This window comes from Urocitellus parryii, chromosome X (assembly GCF_045843805.1).
Source record: "Urocitellus parryii isolate mUroPar1 chromosome X, mUroPar1.hap1, whole genome shotgun sequence".
Classification (NCBI taxonomy): Eukaryota; Metazoa; Chordata; class Mammalia; order Rodentia; family Sciuridae; genus Urocitellus; species Urocitellus parryii.
Window position 1 is genome coordinate 95,278,309 of NC_135547.1, and position 18,092 is coordinate 95,296,400.

Sequence of the window (18,092 nt, forward strand, 5' to 3'; positions counted from 1 at the left end):
GATGGGATGAACTGAGTGGTAACTGAAGGGAGGTAGGGTGTGGCTGGAGGAGGTAGGCTTTGGGGGCCTGGATTTGGGGTATGTACTTCATATCTGGAACATGGAATCTCTGTCTGCTTTCTGATCGTCTTTGAACTGCTTCCCTCTGCCACACTCATGTCCCATGATTTCAGCCTCACTGTAACAGTGGTCCCTTCACCTTCTGAATATAGCCCTCATTGCTCTAAGGCTTATTTTTTAAAAATTTTTCCTCTCTTTCCCCTTCTCCCCCTCCCCAACAAGATTAGGGAGACAGTGCTATCTTTTCTTCCCCTAGTTAACTGCCCTTGAACACACACACTACAGGAAGGAGATGGCTGCTGAGGATCTGGGAAGTGAATATCTCCAAAATTAACAAGCGAATCCTAACACACCATCAGTGGGCCCTGGGGGCCCCTACCAGAGCACACCTGGAACTTAACTCTTGAAAGAGTTCCTTTAAAACCCCCCTGTCCCTCCTGATTGGGAGAGTCAGGGAAGTCCCCTGTGTTTTTCCTTTTCTAGTAAAGCAATAAAACTTCTTTTTTCTTTTTCTCAAAACTCTGTCCTCATTATTAGATTGGCATGGGGACAGGTGATTACATCACCTCAAGCCCCAAGGGATGGTTGTAGAGTCTGTGTTGAAGGAACCACTGAGCCAGAGCCAGACCAAGCCCCAAGGAATGGAATCCGCTGTCTATGGACTGAGATCTCTGAAACCATGAGCCCTCAAGTAAATTTTTTCTCCTCTATAATTGTTATGGTTGGGTTTTTTAGTCACAGCAGCAAAAAACCTGACTAAAGAGTCACCCTCCAGGTGCTCAGCACCTTCCTTATACAAGACAGGCCCTGAATAGGAGATTGTCAGATGTCCCTCTCTACCTGTGGCAACCATGGTTAAAACCAGCTTGGGAAAAATCATCTCTGGAATTAGAGTCTCTCTGCTATCTTCCACTGCTGCTATGGAACAAAACAATAATTATTTTAGCAGCAGTGAATATAAAGAAGAAAGAAAGTCATTTGCTTTTGTGGCTTCAATAAGGTTTAAGGCTCTTAGGATGCTTGGCTCATACAAGGTATCCAGGGAAGAATGAAGAATTTCCTAGGCAAGTTGTGACTGGAAGCTTCTCTGTGGCTTGTTGTGCCATGCCAAAGGGCATTTCTCTCTTCCTTGTTGGCATCCTATTTGGCTTTTTCGGGAAGTAACAGATTTTTCTATGTATATTCTTCAGTTCAGGAATCCTTAGGAGGCCAAGTCTTCCAACAATAGGACTACAAATATATTAATAGCATGAATGTGAAGGAATTTTTAAAGCCATTTCCTGGAGAGTTTATCCACAGTTGTCGAAATAGCAGAGCCACTTTTTTTTTTTTTTTTTAAGGGAAGGAGGATTCCCCAGAGCGAAAAATAAAATAAAAAGTGGACATTTTTCATTTTTATTCCCTCTTTTTTTTAGTACTAGGGATTGAACACAGAGGCATTTAACCACTGAGCCACATCCCCAGCCCCTTTTATTTAGAGACAGGGTCTCACTAAGTTGCTTAGGGCCTCACTAAGTTGCTGAGGCTGGCCTCAAACTTGCAATCCTCCTGCCTCAGCCTCCTGAGCCACCAGGTGTGTGCCACCATGCCCCACTTTACTCCCTCTTTACCCAGGTCTCAATTTCATCTGGCAACTGCACTGTGACAAAGCATCCAGCGTGACCAGTCAAAGGCCAGATTCTTTGTTTTCCTCATTATGTTAGGTATGGTTAAAAGAGATTTTTAGGGAGAGGTTAGGCCCAGCACATGGTTTAATCTTCTTCTATTACTTTTCTTCTCTATTACTTTTTAGTAATTAAAATGTGTTGCCCTGCCAAATTGAAGCAGAAATATTTGTTTTACCATGTATGGAATTATTTCCATATAATTTTGGTAAGAATTTAATCATTTATTGCTCAGCTGCGTTAATGTTCATAACTAATACTTTATAAAAGGTACCTGTGTGGACCCTCAGAACAACACCTGGAGAATTGAAATGTTAATATCCCCAAGGCCTGTCTTGTCCTAAAGAACTATTAATGAAGTAGCTCCCAGCAAAACAGGGAGATGCTAATCAAACCACCTTAGGCCATTCCTGCCCAGATCTCTCCTCCCCACCTCCTTGATCCACCTGTTTCTCACCTTTTGGCCTTCCCACCTGTGTCCCCCATCACTGCAGGATAGAGGGAAATAAAGGACAGGAATGTGGGAGGACAAAAGAAGACCTTAGATATAAAAGGGAGAAGATCTCAGTTCGAACTCCATTTTCTTTATGGGCTCCATTTTCTTTATTGGACTTGATATTAGACCCAATTTAACTAACTACACTACCTATCTTTAAATCTGGCTTCACCATCACAGTGAACAGTTCTGTCACCACAAGGATTTCTTCTATTGTCCTATTATAACCACACCCACTTCCTTCCTATCAATTTCCCCACCCCTGCACAATTCCTGACCCCAGCAACTACTAATTTGTTCTCCACTTCTAAAAATTGTTATTTCAAAAATGTTAAATAGACTGGCCTAGATGCAGTGATGTTTACAAGTAATGACTAGAACCAGTTATAGATATTTCTGTTCCACTCCCACAGCTTTACCTGACCTAGTCTTTAAAAAAGATGTTACAGGGCTGGGGTTGTGGCTCAGTGTTAGAGCTCTTGCCTAGCATGTGTAAGGCACTGGGTTTGATTCTCTGCACCACATAAAAATAAATAAATAAAATAAAGGCATTCTATCCATCTACAACTACAAAAATTTTTTTAAAAAAAAGATGTTACATAATGGAATAAAAATGTAGGTAACTATTAGAATATTTTCCCCTAACTTGACATAATTCCATGGGGATTAAACAAGTTGTTTTATGTATTAATTGTTCATTCATTTTTATTGTTGAGTAGCATTCCATGTATGTACCTATTTCTCTAATCATTTTCCCGTTGAAGGGCATCTGAGTTATTTCTAGTTTTTGGTTATCATGAGTAAAGCTGCAGTGAATATTAACATATAGGTTTTTGTGTGAACATAGGTTTTCATTTCTTTGAGATAAAGACCCAAGAGTATAACAGTGGTGTCTGGGATTGTTGCTCAGTGGTAGAGTGCTTGCCTATCATGTATGAGGCACTGGGTTCAATTCTCAGCACTGTGTATAAATCAATAAAAGTAAAGGTCTATCAACAACTAGAAAAGTATTTTTTAAAAAAGAGTGTAACTGTGGCCCACTTTATGCTTTGAATATAGTCCTTGCTGCTGTGCCACTGCAACTGATTTTTAAAATGGACCTGTTTCTTTCTCTTCCTTTCTCCCTGCTCCTCCGTAATCTCTCCCCCTCCCTAATCCTAGGCAGATTAAGAGAAAGAGGGTTTACTGTAACACAGTTATCAGAGTACATAACCACCATAGGAATAAAGTAATCCAGACTTTGGGCATGGCACCAGAAGATCTCAGAAATGACTGTCTCCCAAAATAACAAGTGAATTACACCTTCAACAGAGAACACATGGAATGTAGCCTTTGAGTTACCTCTTTAAAAGCCCCCTGTTCCTGCTGATGGGCAGAATCACTGCCTCTGGGACAGGAGTGCCCTGTGTTTCTCCTTTGCTAGCAAAGCAATAAACCTTAATTTTCGTTTCTCTCAAAACCATGTCCTTATTATTGGAATGGCATCAGGGACAAGGACTGAACTTGGAGCAACAAGAGTATAATTGCTGTGTCATATGATAACTGCATGTTTAATTTTATTAAGACTATCAAATCATTTTTAAGAGCACATTACCTTGTTATATTCCCAGCAGCAGTGTGTGTGTGTGTGTGTGTGTGTGTGTGTGTGTGTGTATCTGTATAGTTCTCCTGCACCCTGGTTAGCATTTTGTGTCATTACTATTTTTATTTTAGTTCTCTGATAGGTGAGTAGTGATATCTCGTTGTGGGCTTAATTGGATTTTTTTTCTAGGATTAAAAAAAAGGGGGGAGGGTGGAATCTCATGAAAATAGAAGGGAAATCAGTAGAGCTGAGGAAGAGGATTGACTGGGGAGAGAAGAGGAACATAAAAAGTGAGAAACTACAAAATGAAATTGGCCAAATCATGCTTTGTATATATGTGAATATACCATAGTGAATTCCACCTTTATGTATATCTGTAAAGCACTAATTATAAAACCAATAAATAGGGCTGGGGTTGTGGCTCAGCAATAGAGCACTTGCCTAGTAGAGAGGCCCTGGTTTTGATCCTCAGCACCACATATAAATAAATAAACTAAAGGTGTTGTGTCCATCTACAACTAAATATATATACAATAAATAAACAGAAGGAAGACCAGTAAAGTAGAAAAAGTGAAACAGGAGGAGCGAGGAAGGGAGGAAAAGTAGAAGTACTGGAGACTGAAATGGAGCAAATTATATTCAATACATGTATGATATGTCAACCTGAACCCCCCCCACTACCATGTAAAATTATAATGCACTAATAGAAGCAATTTAAAAATTAGCATTTCTTTGATGGTTAATGAGTTGAACATCTATCTTTTCAACTTATTTTCCATCTGTATATATACCTTGGTGAAAAGTCTGTTTATTTTTTGCCCATTTCAAATTGAATTGCTTTTTTACTGTTGAATTTTCAAAATTATTTTTTAATTTATTTTATTTTTTTAGTTGTTGATGGACCTTTATTTATTTATGTGCAGTGTTGAGAATCGAACCCAGAGCCTCACACATGCTAGGCAAGTGTGCTACCCCTGAGCCATAGCCCCAGCCCTTGAAAATTCTTTGAGATGTGGTTTACACATATTTTCTCCCAGTTTGTAGCTTCTCTTTGCATCCTGTTAACAGGATCTTTTGTGGAGTTGTTACTCAAAGCTTGGTTCTTGTCCCTAATGCAATCCAATAATGAGGATAAGGTTTTGAGAAAAAGGAGAAAGAAGTTTTATCACTTTGCTAATAAAGGAAAAACAAGGGGCTGGGGGCTGGGAGATAGGGGTGGGATTAGGGGGTGGGGCTAGGGGGTGGGGGGTGGAGTGGTGGTGGTGGTGGTGAATCCTGTGCCAAAGGCTGTGATTTTGCCCATCAGGGGGAACTGAGGGTTTTTAATGAGGTGACTCAAGGGCTTCATTCCACGCCTATCCTGATGGGGGTTATAATTCATTTGATAATTTGGGAGATTTTTTAGATCTTCTGGAGCCATCACACAAGTAATTTGCTAATAAAGGAGAAACATGGGTGGGGGTTGGGGGTTGGGGTTGGGGTTAGAACTACTTCTTTGCTATGGTGGGTATGTGCTCAAGGACCAATAACTTGGCCTAGGACAGAGAAGAAGGGTAATCCTGTATCCCCTGAAATTAGGAGGGGAGATTAGAGAGAAGGAGACATGAGGGAGGTGGAGAGGAAGAAAAAGAAGCTCCTCCATTTAAAAATGAAGTTCAAGTGGCAGAGCAGCCAGGGCTATATTCAAAGCATCAAGTGGACTACTATTCCAGAGTAAGTTTCTAATTTTGATGATGTCCAATCTATCAACTTTTCCTTTTATATTTTATGCTTATTGTGTTAAATCTGCCTATTCCCAAATCCTAAAAACTTTCATGTTGCTTTATTCTTTCTAAAAATTTTATAGTTATCTTGGTGGCCTGCAATCCCAGTGGCTTAGGAGGCTCAGACAGGAGGATCGTGAGTTCAAAGCCAGCCTCAGCAATTTAGCAAGGCCCTAAGCAACTCAGTGAGATCCTGTCTCTAAATAAAATACTAAATAGGGCTTAGGATGTGTCTCAGTGGTCAAGTGTCCTTGAATTCAATCCCTGGTAGAAAAAAAAGTTATAATACTGGGTTTTGAACCAAGGGCCTTATGCATGATAGAAAAGCACTCTACCACTGAGCTACACCACCTGCCTTTTTAATTTTTTATTATGAGACAGGGTCTCACTAAGTCTCTAAGGCTGGCCTCCAACTTAGGATCCTCCTACCCCAGCCTCCCTGAGTTGCTGGGGTTACAGGCATGTGCTACTGCTTCTGTCTTAGTTATATAGTTTGTATTTAAATCTTTGAGTAATTTTCAGTTAATTTTTTTCTAAGGTGTGATTTAGGTCATGAACTTTTTTGGCCTGTGGAAGCCCAATTGTTCCAGCACAGTTTGTTGAAAAGGCTGTCCTTCCATTGATTGCTTTTGTATCATATTTTAAAAAGTATATTTGTGGGATTTCCTTACAGGTTCTCTATTCTTTTCTTTAATATTTATTTTTTAGTTTTAGGTGGACACAATATCTTTTATTTTTATGTGGTGCTGAGGATCGAACCCAGTACCTCATGCATGCTAGGGGAGTGCTATACCACTCAGCCACAACCCCAGCCCAACAGGTTCTCTCTCTCTCTCTCTTTTTTTTTTGTTTTTTTTTTTGTTTGTTTTTTAAGGAGAGAGAGAGAGAAGAGAGAGAGAGAAGTTTTTAATATTTATTTTTCAGTTTTCGGTGGACACAACATCTTTATTTTATTTGTATGTGGTGCTGAGGATGGAACCCAGCGCCCCACGCATGCCAGGCGAGAACGCTACTGCTTGGGCCACATCCCCAGCCCCATCCCAATAGGTTCTCTATTCTGTTCTATTGATGCAATGTCTGTCCCTCTGCCAGTGCCACACTATTTTTATTACTGTAGCTATAAACCTTAAGATCAAGGTCAGTAATTTCTCCAACTTCATTTTTCTTTGTCAAGGTTCTTTTTACTTGGCGTAGTGGCACATACCTGTAATCCCATCTATTTGAGGGTTGAGGCAGGAAGAATACGTGTGAGCAATTTAGCAAGACCCTGTCTCAAAAAATAAAGAGTCTTTAGAATTCTCTTTATTGATTGTAGCTCAGTGGTAGAGTGCCTCTGGATCATTCCCTAATACTGCAAAACAACAAATTTTTTTTTCTTTGTCTTCTTTATGTTTCCCAATGAATAAAGAAAATCATCCTTTATATCGCATAGTGATTTTATTCTTTTAAAATAATCAAGGGCTTGTTTGCAGCCCAGTGATAGAGCATTTGCCTAGCATATTCAAGGCCCTGGGTTCCTTCCATTCCCTGCACTGCAAATAAATAAATAAAGACAGCTTTTAGAGACTGCATGCATTGATTTATAATGCTTCCTACTGCGAGTAGTGGAATACCCGATCAACAGAGCATTAAACAAATAGAAATTTTTACTAGTAAGAAGTCTAGAGGTAAGTGGTTGCTGGCATATATTCAGAGGCTCAACTTCATCTCAGCATCTCTGTAATCCTCCCCACATTCCTACCAGTGATCCCAAGGTGGCTGCTGCAGATCCAGGCATGTATACTTCTCAATGCAAGTAGAGGTGAATGAGGGGCTCTGGATTACATCTGTCCCTGGGCTCAAGAGAGCAAAAACCTTTTCTAGAATTGCAAAATAGACTTCTGAAAGGAGGCTAAGGAAAGAAGTGTAGCATTTAGCTTTTTTCCTGGAGGTTTTAAGTAGAGACTGACAAGGGAGAAAGAATTGGGGGATGAATGTAGTAATCAGCTACATTGAGTCAGTGATTTTAACTGACTCTGAGGGAAGTCTTTAGAATTCTCTTTATTGATTTGTGCCTTGAGTTGGATTATTTAGAGGGGTGAAAAGGGAGGTGCTGTACTTTTCTCTAAATGTTAGTGATTTAAATTTTATTTTCCACTCTACTGATTGAAATACATTATTAAATGTATCAAATCAGTCTTATTGTTACATTAACTCAATAGTTAAGAGTCAAAAGCACAATATTTTTCCAAGCTAGGTTTGGAAAACGGAAAATTAACTTGAAGATATTTGAGGTTTTCTTTGACATGCTTTTTTATTTGCCTACTTGGGCTTATTTTTGGAGTGATTTAGCTTTATTAATAAGTAATGATAGCTTTCACGCTCTTATGGTCTTGAGCTCTAAGATCCCACTTTACCTGAGGCAATTTTGTTGTTATTTTCTCTTGGAGGTTCATAGCATCTGCTGAATGACTTCTTTTTCTCCATAAAAGTACAGAAAAGAAGAAAAGAAAAAAATGAATTTCTAAAATAAATAAGATATGAAGGGAGGAAAAAACCCCACACTATTCATGGAAGAGAAACAAACTAGTTCCAGAACTAGATCAGGCAGGCATATCAAAAAATGATGGTTTTAGATGATTCTGTATTGAATTTTTGATTAACCTAAAAAAGTAGTTAGAAAAATTAGTGTTGTTCATGCTTACTGAAATATTGATTTTTCTTTTTGGTGGTACTGGGGATAGAACCCAGAGCCTCACACATGGCAGGCAAATGCTCTACCACCAAAGTACAGCCCCAGCCCCTAACTACATATTAACTGCTTGTTTTCAAGCCCCAATTTCCATCATCTGCTGGTTGCTGTAGAGGGGTTTCTAGAGCACTGTTTTCTCATACCTGCCCTGCTTTTAAGGAATTGAATGTAGAGCCAATTACCTGATCAGTTTCTTCCCTTCTAGGGCAGGGTAGTTATTTTTTCTATTAACGCTTGTCAAATGCAAAAAATAACAATTCAACCCTGGTGACTTAAACAAGGGGAAATCTATTTTCTCCTAGAGAGCACAAAGAATGTGAGGCCTAATGCTAAGGGCTCAGGTATTGGGTGTGTATCCTGAGTTCAATACATACTACTTGAGTAATCTTGGGCAATTACTTAAACTCTCTGTGCCTCAAAATCCCCATCTATAAAATGGGTATAATGATAGAATGGACACAGAGATTTTCTCTGAGAATTCAGAGTTTTATGCTTCTAAAGTACTTCGAACAGTGCTATAGTGATTAGCTGTTAAGGCAACAGAAATGATATTTGCAACTGCAAAGATAGGCTTCTAGCTTCTGGTGGTCCTAGTGAACTGTCAAGTTCATATAGTGCTCCTTGCTCTTCCTGCGTTTGCCAGGAGCCTGTCATGTTAAACATCTGGGCTTTGGAGTACAAACTAGAAAGAAACAAGGCTGTTGTGCTGGAGCTCTTGCAAGAGATTGCAAATGGATCAAATGGATCCCCAACTCCTTGTTGTTGTTGTTTTTTTTTTTGGGGGGGGCGGGGGCGTACCTGGCATTGAACTCCGGGATACTGAACTATTGAGCCACATTCTCAGTAGTTTAGCATTTTGCCATTGCTGAGGCTGGCTTTGAACTTGTGATCCTCCTGTGTCAGGCTCCCCAGCTGCTGGGATTATAGGCGTGCCCCACCTACCATGCCTGGCTGGATCCCCAACTCCTGATGCTGATGATAGTAGTCTACTCTTAGGTTTGGGTTTATGGTTTCTGTAGGGGCCCTGACAATTTACTGTGATTCATTTATCAATCCAAGCATGTGATAAAATTGTTCTTCTAATCTTTAGCAACAAGAAAGGGGTGGTGGTATCAGTTATGAATTTGATGTGAAGCAGAATCTCATTTGGCTTCTGCCTTTCCAAAAGTAGTGTCATAAGTGGTTTGGGGACCAGAGAGTTGAGATACTGAGGAGCACTGATCTGGAGATAGCATGTTCCTAACTTTATCATTTGCTAAGACATTTGCCTAATTCCCTTGGAATGAGAGACAGCATGAGTTCACGTAAAAGGCAGGTTGCTATGTAATGCTAAGAAGTTATGATGTACAATGGCAAATCTCAAGTATGTGTGGAAGAGGGTGTTAAACATTTGAAATAGGTGCATTATGGTGTGTTACTGCATACTAAACAAGTCTCCAAGGAGTTAATTTCTAAGGTACAGGATTCTGAATTAAAATTTCAAGTTAATATTCTAATAGTGCAAGAGTGGAATTTTTCATGCTGTGCTGATTAGAATAAAATAGAAATTGGTATTATCTAACTTTTAAAAAGCGACTGTTTTTTTTGTTGTTTTGAGTCTGAATGTGTGAATTGACAAGCCAAGAATTTTGGAAAGGTTTCAATAACGGTTCCTTTCATGCTAAAAGTATTCTTTGAAAGGATCGGGCCTGGCTTATTTCATTTAGAAAGAGAATTGTAAATATCTAATAAGTATGTGGATAATACTCTTCGGGTTGAGAATGTGTTCCTAAGTTTAGCAAGGACTTGATTGAACAATATTCTGAAATTCATAGATTTTGGGTATTCCTGAATTTTCTGAGCATTGGTGAATTTTAGTGTTTAAAATAAAAAGACCCTGTCATATGGTGTTCTTAGCCATTGTAACACGCTGGACAAAAATGTACTGACAAGGTGTGTGTGTGTGTGTGTGTGTGTGTGTGTGTGTGTGTGTGTATGGGGTTGCAGTAGGTTGCTTCTCCTTAAAGCAGCAGATAAACTTTTTACCCTTGTTCCTTCCATCCCCCTTTTCACCTCTGGCTGCTATAGTGGCGACCAGGACAGGAAGGGCTAGCCTTATTGAAGGCTCCTCATGTATAATCCACTGCTTCGGCCTTCTTTAGAAATTGCAGAAATGAGCCTCATCTCCCATAAGATGTAATTGAAGCATCTGATTTTGCCATCTAAGGCTCTCTGTGGATTGATTTCCATATTAACTTTTCAAATGTTATTTCCTGCTACTGTAGGAAATGACCCTGAATCTAGCTGAATCTGGTCCCTGTCCTTCAACATGCCCTAGCACCTTTTCTCTTATTCTGTTAGACAAATGCACTAAACGTTTCAAAGTTCATTTTAAGACTCAAATTCTCCACGAATTTGTCTCTAGCTTCTACTACTCGATACTGTAATCCCTTGAATTCCTGTAGCCTCAATCTATATGCATGGGGTCCACTGTTTGCTACAGTTGATTGCCAAAGAAAATAAATCTTAAAAATGGAAAGTATATTAAGTTCACCAATTATTGACTGCATCTCTGTTGGGCCTTTTTTAGATGCTGAATGAGAAATAAGATAGACTGTGGCTCTGCTTTCATGGAACTAAGAAGGATAGTGTTAAAACTGTGACTCTCATTGAGCAGGAACTGAAAATTGGATGATTCATACTTGTTCATGAAACAAATTTAATATGCCCAATAATGTCATGAAAGTAGAGATAAATCTATAAAATTGTTGAATCAAATGTAGAAAATTAAGTTCTAAGTCATGTAAAAGGTCATTATATATTATTCATAAAAATGTTTTTTTTTTTATAGCCACACTGAGGTGTGGCTCAGTGGTAGAGTACTTGCCTTGCTCCTGTGAGGCACTGGGTTCCATCCTCAGCACCACATAAAAAAATAAAGTTAAAAAAATGTTTTATAAAATCTATTTGTAAAAAAGAAAATATGAGCACTCAGGTTGGTTACTGAGGGAATAATACTTGGTCTGTTTTCCACTGGAGCTCTAACTCAGTTTTTGCTAAAAGCCAGTACCAAATCTTTACCCTTGAGAAAATGAAAAATATTAACAGGCAGGCACAATCACACATATCTTCTCACTTAGTCCTAAACGCTGTTCCATCAAGCAGGTTTTATTATTTTCACTTTAGAGAATGGCAAAGCCAGAGGCCTCTAGAGAAATAAAGTGACAGTTCCAGAATCCCAGGGCCATATGTGGTAAAGCTGAAATGTGAATATTAGGCCTCCAAAGCCAGATCTCCTGCTCTAGCCCTTATGTCGATGTGTTTACACTTTTCCTCCCTGGTTTTGTTCTTGATTTCCCATAATTCCAAATGTTTACATAAGATTTAAGGAGGTCTAAGCCAGGCAATGGAGTCAAGGAAATATTAGGTGAGATTGTTTGAAACTAAATGGCAGTTTATGTTCTCTTCACTCAACAGATATTTATTGAGTTCCTACTATATGCCAGGCCCTATAGTCCCCATTCTCAGAAAGTGCAAAGTCTAGTGTCAAATATAAGCACATGGATAGAGAACTACAATATAATATTCTAAGTACAGTGATAGCTGCATAGGAATTATGGATAGGCAGATGGGGACTCATTTGTTCAATGGGTGAATCAAGATCAAACCTTGTGAGATTCTTTGTTTCTGTCTGCACCACTGCTTCTCTTTCAAGGGCCTTACCTGTTATTTGTTTTTTTTTTTTTTAAACATTGTCCTGTGTTCTACGTACTATATCTTGTGCTGGTATACAACTAGGGGACAATGGGCAACCTTCTGGGTGATTTTCAAGATTTTATTAGAAGATCTGTATAGGGACATAATGTTCTGCCTTTAAGCAGCCAGGGAAAACTTCAAGAGGAGATGACGTTTAGATTTTTTATTTATTTCTTACATTTTTCTGAGCTTGGGTTATTTTAAGGGAATTATAAATACTAGAAACTCAAGTTCTGATTTGCAATACCTTACTAGAGCTATGCAAAAAGCCATATGGTTCAGAAGATATTTCTGTCCCTGTGACTCTACCAAACACCATTCTCATCAAGGTCATCTCCTTGTTGCCCAATCATGGTCAAGTCTCAAGCCGCATCTTCATTTGACTTATCAGTAGCATTTGATGCAGTTAACATGCCTTCCTCTTCAAATGCTTTCTTTACAGTTTCCATGACACTAAACTATCCTAGTTTTCTTCCTGTCTCACCTTGCTATAGTTCTACCCCATCTCCCTGATTTCTTTATCTTTTTTTTTTTTTTTTTTTTTTTTTTGTGGTGCTGGGGATTGAACCCAGGGCCTTGTGCATACGAGGCAAGCACTCTACCAACTGAGCCATATCCCTGGCCCTGATTTCTTAACACCAGGATGTTTTAAGGTTCAGTCTTGGCCACCTTTTCTGCACTGTCATTCAATCCAGGACTACAGCCTTAAATACTAGCCATCAACTGGTGTATGTCAAGTTTTTATACCCAGCCTTTACCTGTTTGCTGAACTTCAGATTCACATATCCACCTGATAATCAACACTTCTACTTGCCTGTCTGAGTGGTATCTCAAACTCAACATGTGCAAGGTAGAATCCTGCACTTCTCTGTCTCCTACCTCCAGACCTCTCACCTGAGTTTTCTCCCACTGTTTCATATGCTAGGATAAAACTCCATTCTAGTTGCTCGGTATCTAATCTATCAGTAAATCCTTTTTGTTCTACCTTCAAAATATATGCAGTATTTGATCACTTTCACTATTTCTACTTCTATCACTCTGATCTGGGCTACCATCATTTTCTTGCCTGGACTATTGCAATAAAACCAATTCTTTGTATCGTAACCATAGTGATCTTTTCTATCCCCTGCTCAAAACAAAATCCCAGCATCCTTTAAGCCTCTATGGCCAGCCCCTGTTTAATCTCTTTACCCTGTGTCTCAAGTTAGGGGTCCTCTAGACCTGTCTCAAGCTAGAATAGTGTGGTGTTCTTCTTCAAGAACACCTAGATAGCATGGCAGTCTAAAGTGCAGGAGGGAATGAAAGGAGAAAGGACTGTCAGTGACAGCAGACTACTATTTTGTGGAATGTGAAGGTGGAGGATGGGAAGAAGTGAAGACATTAATGGAAGCAGGACTCACGGATGAAGGAGGCCTTCTTCCTCTACAAAGTAAAAGATTTGAGTGTCTCAATGTGTCTAGAGAGAGTAGGGGAAGGGTTAAAGCTATTGGTCATGGGATCAGAGACACAGCAAACCAATACTGGGAGGAGAGGCACTTAGGACTCCGGTGTGGTTTTCCTCCACTTAATCCCCTCTTTTGGCCAGAGCCTTCTCAGTATCTTCAGTCCACTGTCTCTAGCCCTCTTGCCTTGATTTCCAGTGCCCGCACCTTCTTTCTTGTTCTGCTCCTGGTCTCCTGAACATTGTGGAGGGATCTGACACAGGTTCTGAGAACCACATTGCTTCCTGGATGTTTTTTTCCCCCAAACCCAGTTCCTGTCCTCCTGGATACTTAAACTTTCCTACTGTGGAAGCTGATCCAGGGGGTCAGGAGGTACTATCTTAAGATTTTTAAAACCTGTTTTCAATTCCAAAGATCCACTATGTATTTGATATCTCTCTGCAGATCGAATCACCTAAACACTAAAATTTATCTCCAGGCACAATAATAATCAAATAATCATCAAATAATCAAAAGTGAGAGGATACTGAAGCATAAACTTTGAAATCCCCTCTGTTATCACCTGAGGTACCATACTTGGCTATTGTGGCCCAAATGTTTATGTAGAGGGATTTATTTTTTCTTTCTTTTTTTCTTGTTCCATGCTGGGGATGGAACCCGGGGTCTTCTGTATGCTCAGCAAGTGATCTACCACTGGGCCACACCTAGCTTCAGTAGGCATGCTATGATTTAATCAGCTTCTTTAAGATCTTTGGGTTAACATGGGGCAGTTGCCTTAGCTGGCTTCAGTGCCGCATGCCTGTAATCCCAGTGGCTCTGGAGGCTGAGGCAGGAGAATCTCAAGTTCAAAGCCAGCCTCTGCAATTTAGTGAGGCACTTAGCGACTCAGTGAGACCATGTCTCTAAATAAATTATTAAAAATAGCTGGGGATGTGGCTCAGTGGTTAAGCACTCCTAGGTTCAATCCTCAGTAACCCCCCCAAAAAGAATAAACAAACAAAAAACAATTCGTTTGCCTTTACACCATGCTCCTTTGAATCCTCCCTGTGCACATCTGTCTTCAGATATGCTGCCTCACTCTTCTTCTGTATCCCTTGGAAAACTTTAATGGCTCCTTGTTGGCTGTTTGATGCAGACCACAATTTTCAATTTGGCAACCATTTAATGTGTCATTCAAGCTTTATGGACTTCCTGTATCTGCAACAATGTGTTAGATGGTGAGGGGACATGTAAAAAGGAAGAATACACATGATCATCCTAGAGTTTAAACAATGTGATATACACTGGTGCATGCCTGTGTTCTTAACTGTTTGGGAGGCTGGGGTAGGAAGAATACTTGAGTCCAGGAGTTTAAGGCTACTCGGGGAAAAAATGAATATGAGTGCACATACAGGCTGTGGTATATATACATGACAAAGGGCTTGTGGTCAGTAAGGGCCTCACAATTCTTCCTGTCCCTAAAAGGTCATCATGTGGCATATGAATTTACACTGGCTGTTTTTCTTTCATTATGGTAAAACACATAAAAATGTTCATTTTAACCATTCTAAATGTTTCAATAAAAATTTTATTACTCCAAAGGAAAACCTATACCCAGTAAGCAGTTGCTTCTCAGTCCCTGGAAGCCACTTAATCTACTTCTTGTGTCTATGGATTTGTCTATTTTGGATAGTTCTTATAAGTACAATTATGTGTTAATATGACCTTTTGCATCTGGCTTCATTCATTTAGTAGCATCATGCTTTTAAAGTTCATCTATATTATAACATGTGACAGGAATTCATTCCCTTTGATGACTGAGTAATATTCCATTGTATGGATAGACCACATTTTATTTATCAGCTTATGAACTTGGGGTTGTTTTACCTTTTGGCTATTGTGAATAATGTTGCCATGTACATTTTTGTTTTGTTTTTGCTGTGAACGTTTGTGTACAAGTCTTCTGTGGACACGTGTTTTCATTTCTCTTGAGTGTATACCCAGGAGTGAAATTGCTGGATTATATGCTAATTCTGTGTTTATCTGAATGAGGAACTGCCAAACCATTTCCCCTAGTGGCCAGACTATTTTATATCCCTGCCAGCAATGTATGAAGGTTCCAACATCTTTACATCCTCACCAACACCTGTCATTCTCCTTTTGTTTGATTAATGGCCACCCTAGTGGCTACGAAGTGACATCTCATTGTAGTTTTTTTCTTTCTTTCTTTCTTTCTTTCTTTTTTTTTTTTTGGTACTAGAGATTGAACTCGGGGGAATTCTACCACTGAGCCCCATCCCCAGCCTTATTTTGTATTTTATTTAGAGTCAGGGTCTCACTGAGTTGCTCAGCGCTCTATGTTGCTGAGGTTGGCTTTGAACTTGTGATTCTCCTGGGATTATAGGTGGGTGCCACCACACCCTGCTCTCATTGTAATTTTAACTTGCATTTCCCTAAAGACTAATAGTACTGAGAATCTTTTCATGTTTGTTGGCCCTCCGAATATCTTCTTGGGAAAAATGCCTATTCAAGGTCTTCGCCCATTTATAATTGGATTGTTTGTTTTTGCTGAGTTATGAAATTTCTTTAGATATTTTAGATTCTAGACACTTATGTGATTTTCAAATATTTTCTTCCATTGTGTGGGTTGTATTTTTACTCTCTTGATAGTAGTATACTTTGATGCATATTTTAAGATTTAACGAAGTCCAACTTTTTATTTTTCTTTTCTTGCTTGTGCTTATCTAAGAAACCATTGCCAAATCCAGGGCCATAGTTCTGGCTTCTATTCCATGATTGGGAGCTGTGGCTTGCCTGAGACAGTGTCCCCAGAGTCCACATAACTCAGAACCCTATGGATGTTCACCATGTATTTGGGAGGGACGACTGTGTAGTGGGACAGGAGCTGACCCTTGGGGACAGGAAGTCTTGTGTGTGGGTCCAGCTTGACCAGGGACATGACTGAATAAACATCAAGGTGTCTTTTAAGCTGTGAGATATGGTCTGACCATAGAGGAGGATACAATTTGACACATTCTGGAGCTTTGTCAGGTTCAGGTAGCTGATGAGGCCTTCAGCAATGGTAAGGGCTTTTTGGTTGTGATGATGGAAACTGGGATCCACGGAACAGACTTATAAGTAGTAGAGACTGGCTGGTAACTTAATAATCTTTATGCATTATTCCCTGGAAATAGGGACTGGTTTAGTAAATATTTCTGGCAGCCTGATGAAGAGACTGTTTAAGGTATTCCATAACATAGACCTCCTGATGTATTGTACTCTATCTCACCTTTCTTCCAAACTTGAACTTGTCCTTTTTAGTAGACTTGCCTCCCTATTACCCTCACACTAGTCAGTTCTCTGCTTTGCATCTTCATAACCCTGCCCAGAACATCCTTGCCTCTCATCTCCTGTTTAATTCATCCCATTCCTCCAGGCCCAAGGTAGTATCCAGTTATCCACACAACCTCAGTACTACCACTCCAGGCAGAGGTGTTCAGATAAATTTACCAAAGTTTAGTATTACATGAACTTAGATTCAGATGTAGGTGCCACTAGCTACTGTGTAGCCTTGGGTGTGCTTGCCTGCCTTCCTTTGCCTTGTTTCCTCATTACTACTATTTTTACCAATGAGGAAACAAGGCAAAGAAAGGCATAAATAGTAGTAATAATGAGATCAAATGGTTTTTGTGGCAGTGAAATGAAATAAAATATGTACAATTCTTAGTAAGAAATCCCGCTCATAGTAAGTGGTCAAAAACGGTAGCTGTACTGTTTTCTGTATCTAAATCTTACTTCATTGGCAAGATTGTATGTTTCTTCTTCAAGGCAGGACTGAGTCTTGTGCTTATTTTAACTAGTATATGTGGTTCAAAGCCAATACTATAATAAGTGCTTAAGAAACATTTGTTGCTTTGAGGTGAGTTTGTGATTACCCAAAATTACTTGCTTTATTTTTATAAAATTTTATACTATTCCACCATTCATTTTGACAAACCAAACTTTTGCTTTGCTGTATGGTGATTTAGGACTGACAGTGATAACCTGATTGAATGTGTGAGTGTGCATATGTTGGGGGTAGGATGGGTAGGGATGGTGGAGGTATTAGCAATTGATTCTCCAAGGAGCAGAGCCAGGCAATAGCTTACCATCCTGAACATTGCTTCTAGCTTTCCTCCCCCAGCCTTAGAGTTGGACTGCTACCTGCCCAGGGCAGCTGTTATAAATCTGGCTGCCCTGGACAGGGCTGCCCAGACCCTCCTCCATTTATTCCAGCCATCTTCACTGCAAAAGGAAATGAAATATTTTTGATTCTCCTGTCAGACTGTCCTGCCAAAGCATCATGCTTTGCAAGAGGTTCTTGCCCTGGTTATACACAATCCTGGCAGCAAATTCTGGATAAGCATTACCTCCTGGAGAGAGAGGCAGGGTCATGAACTCAGAGGGGGCTTCAGTTGTATCTGAAATGCTTATTTCTTATGCATGGCTATGTGGCACATTCATTCTATGATATTATAAGTGATTATATTGTATCTCATATATTATCAAGTATATTATATAATATTGAATTTGCTGTTTACCATTTCATGTATGTGTAGGCCATAAGTATAATACTTTGTATATGTGGAATTATCAATTAT

The 18,092-nt window shown here is 39.5% G+C and overlaps 1 protein-coding gene across 1 annotated transcript in view; it reads left to right on the plus strand.

Annotated features, from left to right (window-relative positions):
• The window catches only part of Efhc2 (EF-hand domain containing 2), a 209,333-nt gene that overhangs the window by 39,582 nt on the left and 151,659 nt on the right, over window positions 1-18,092 (plus strand). The gene's annotated exons all lie outside the window — the stretch shown is intronic.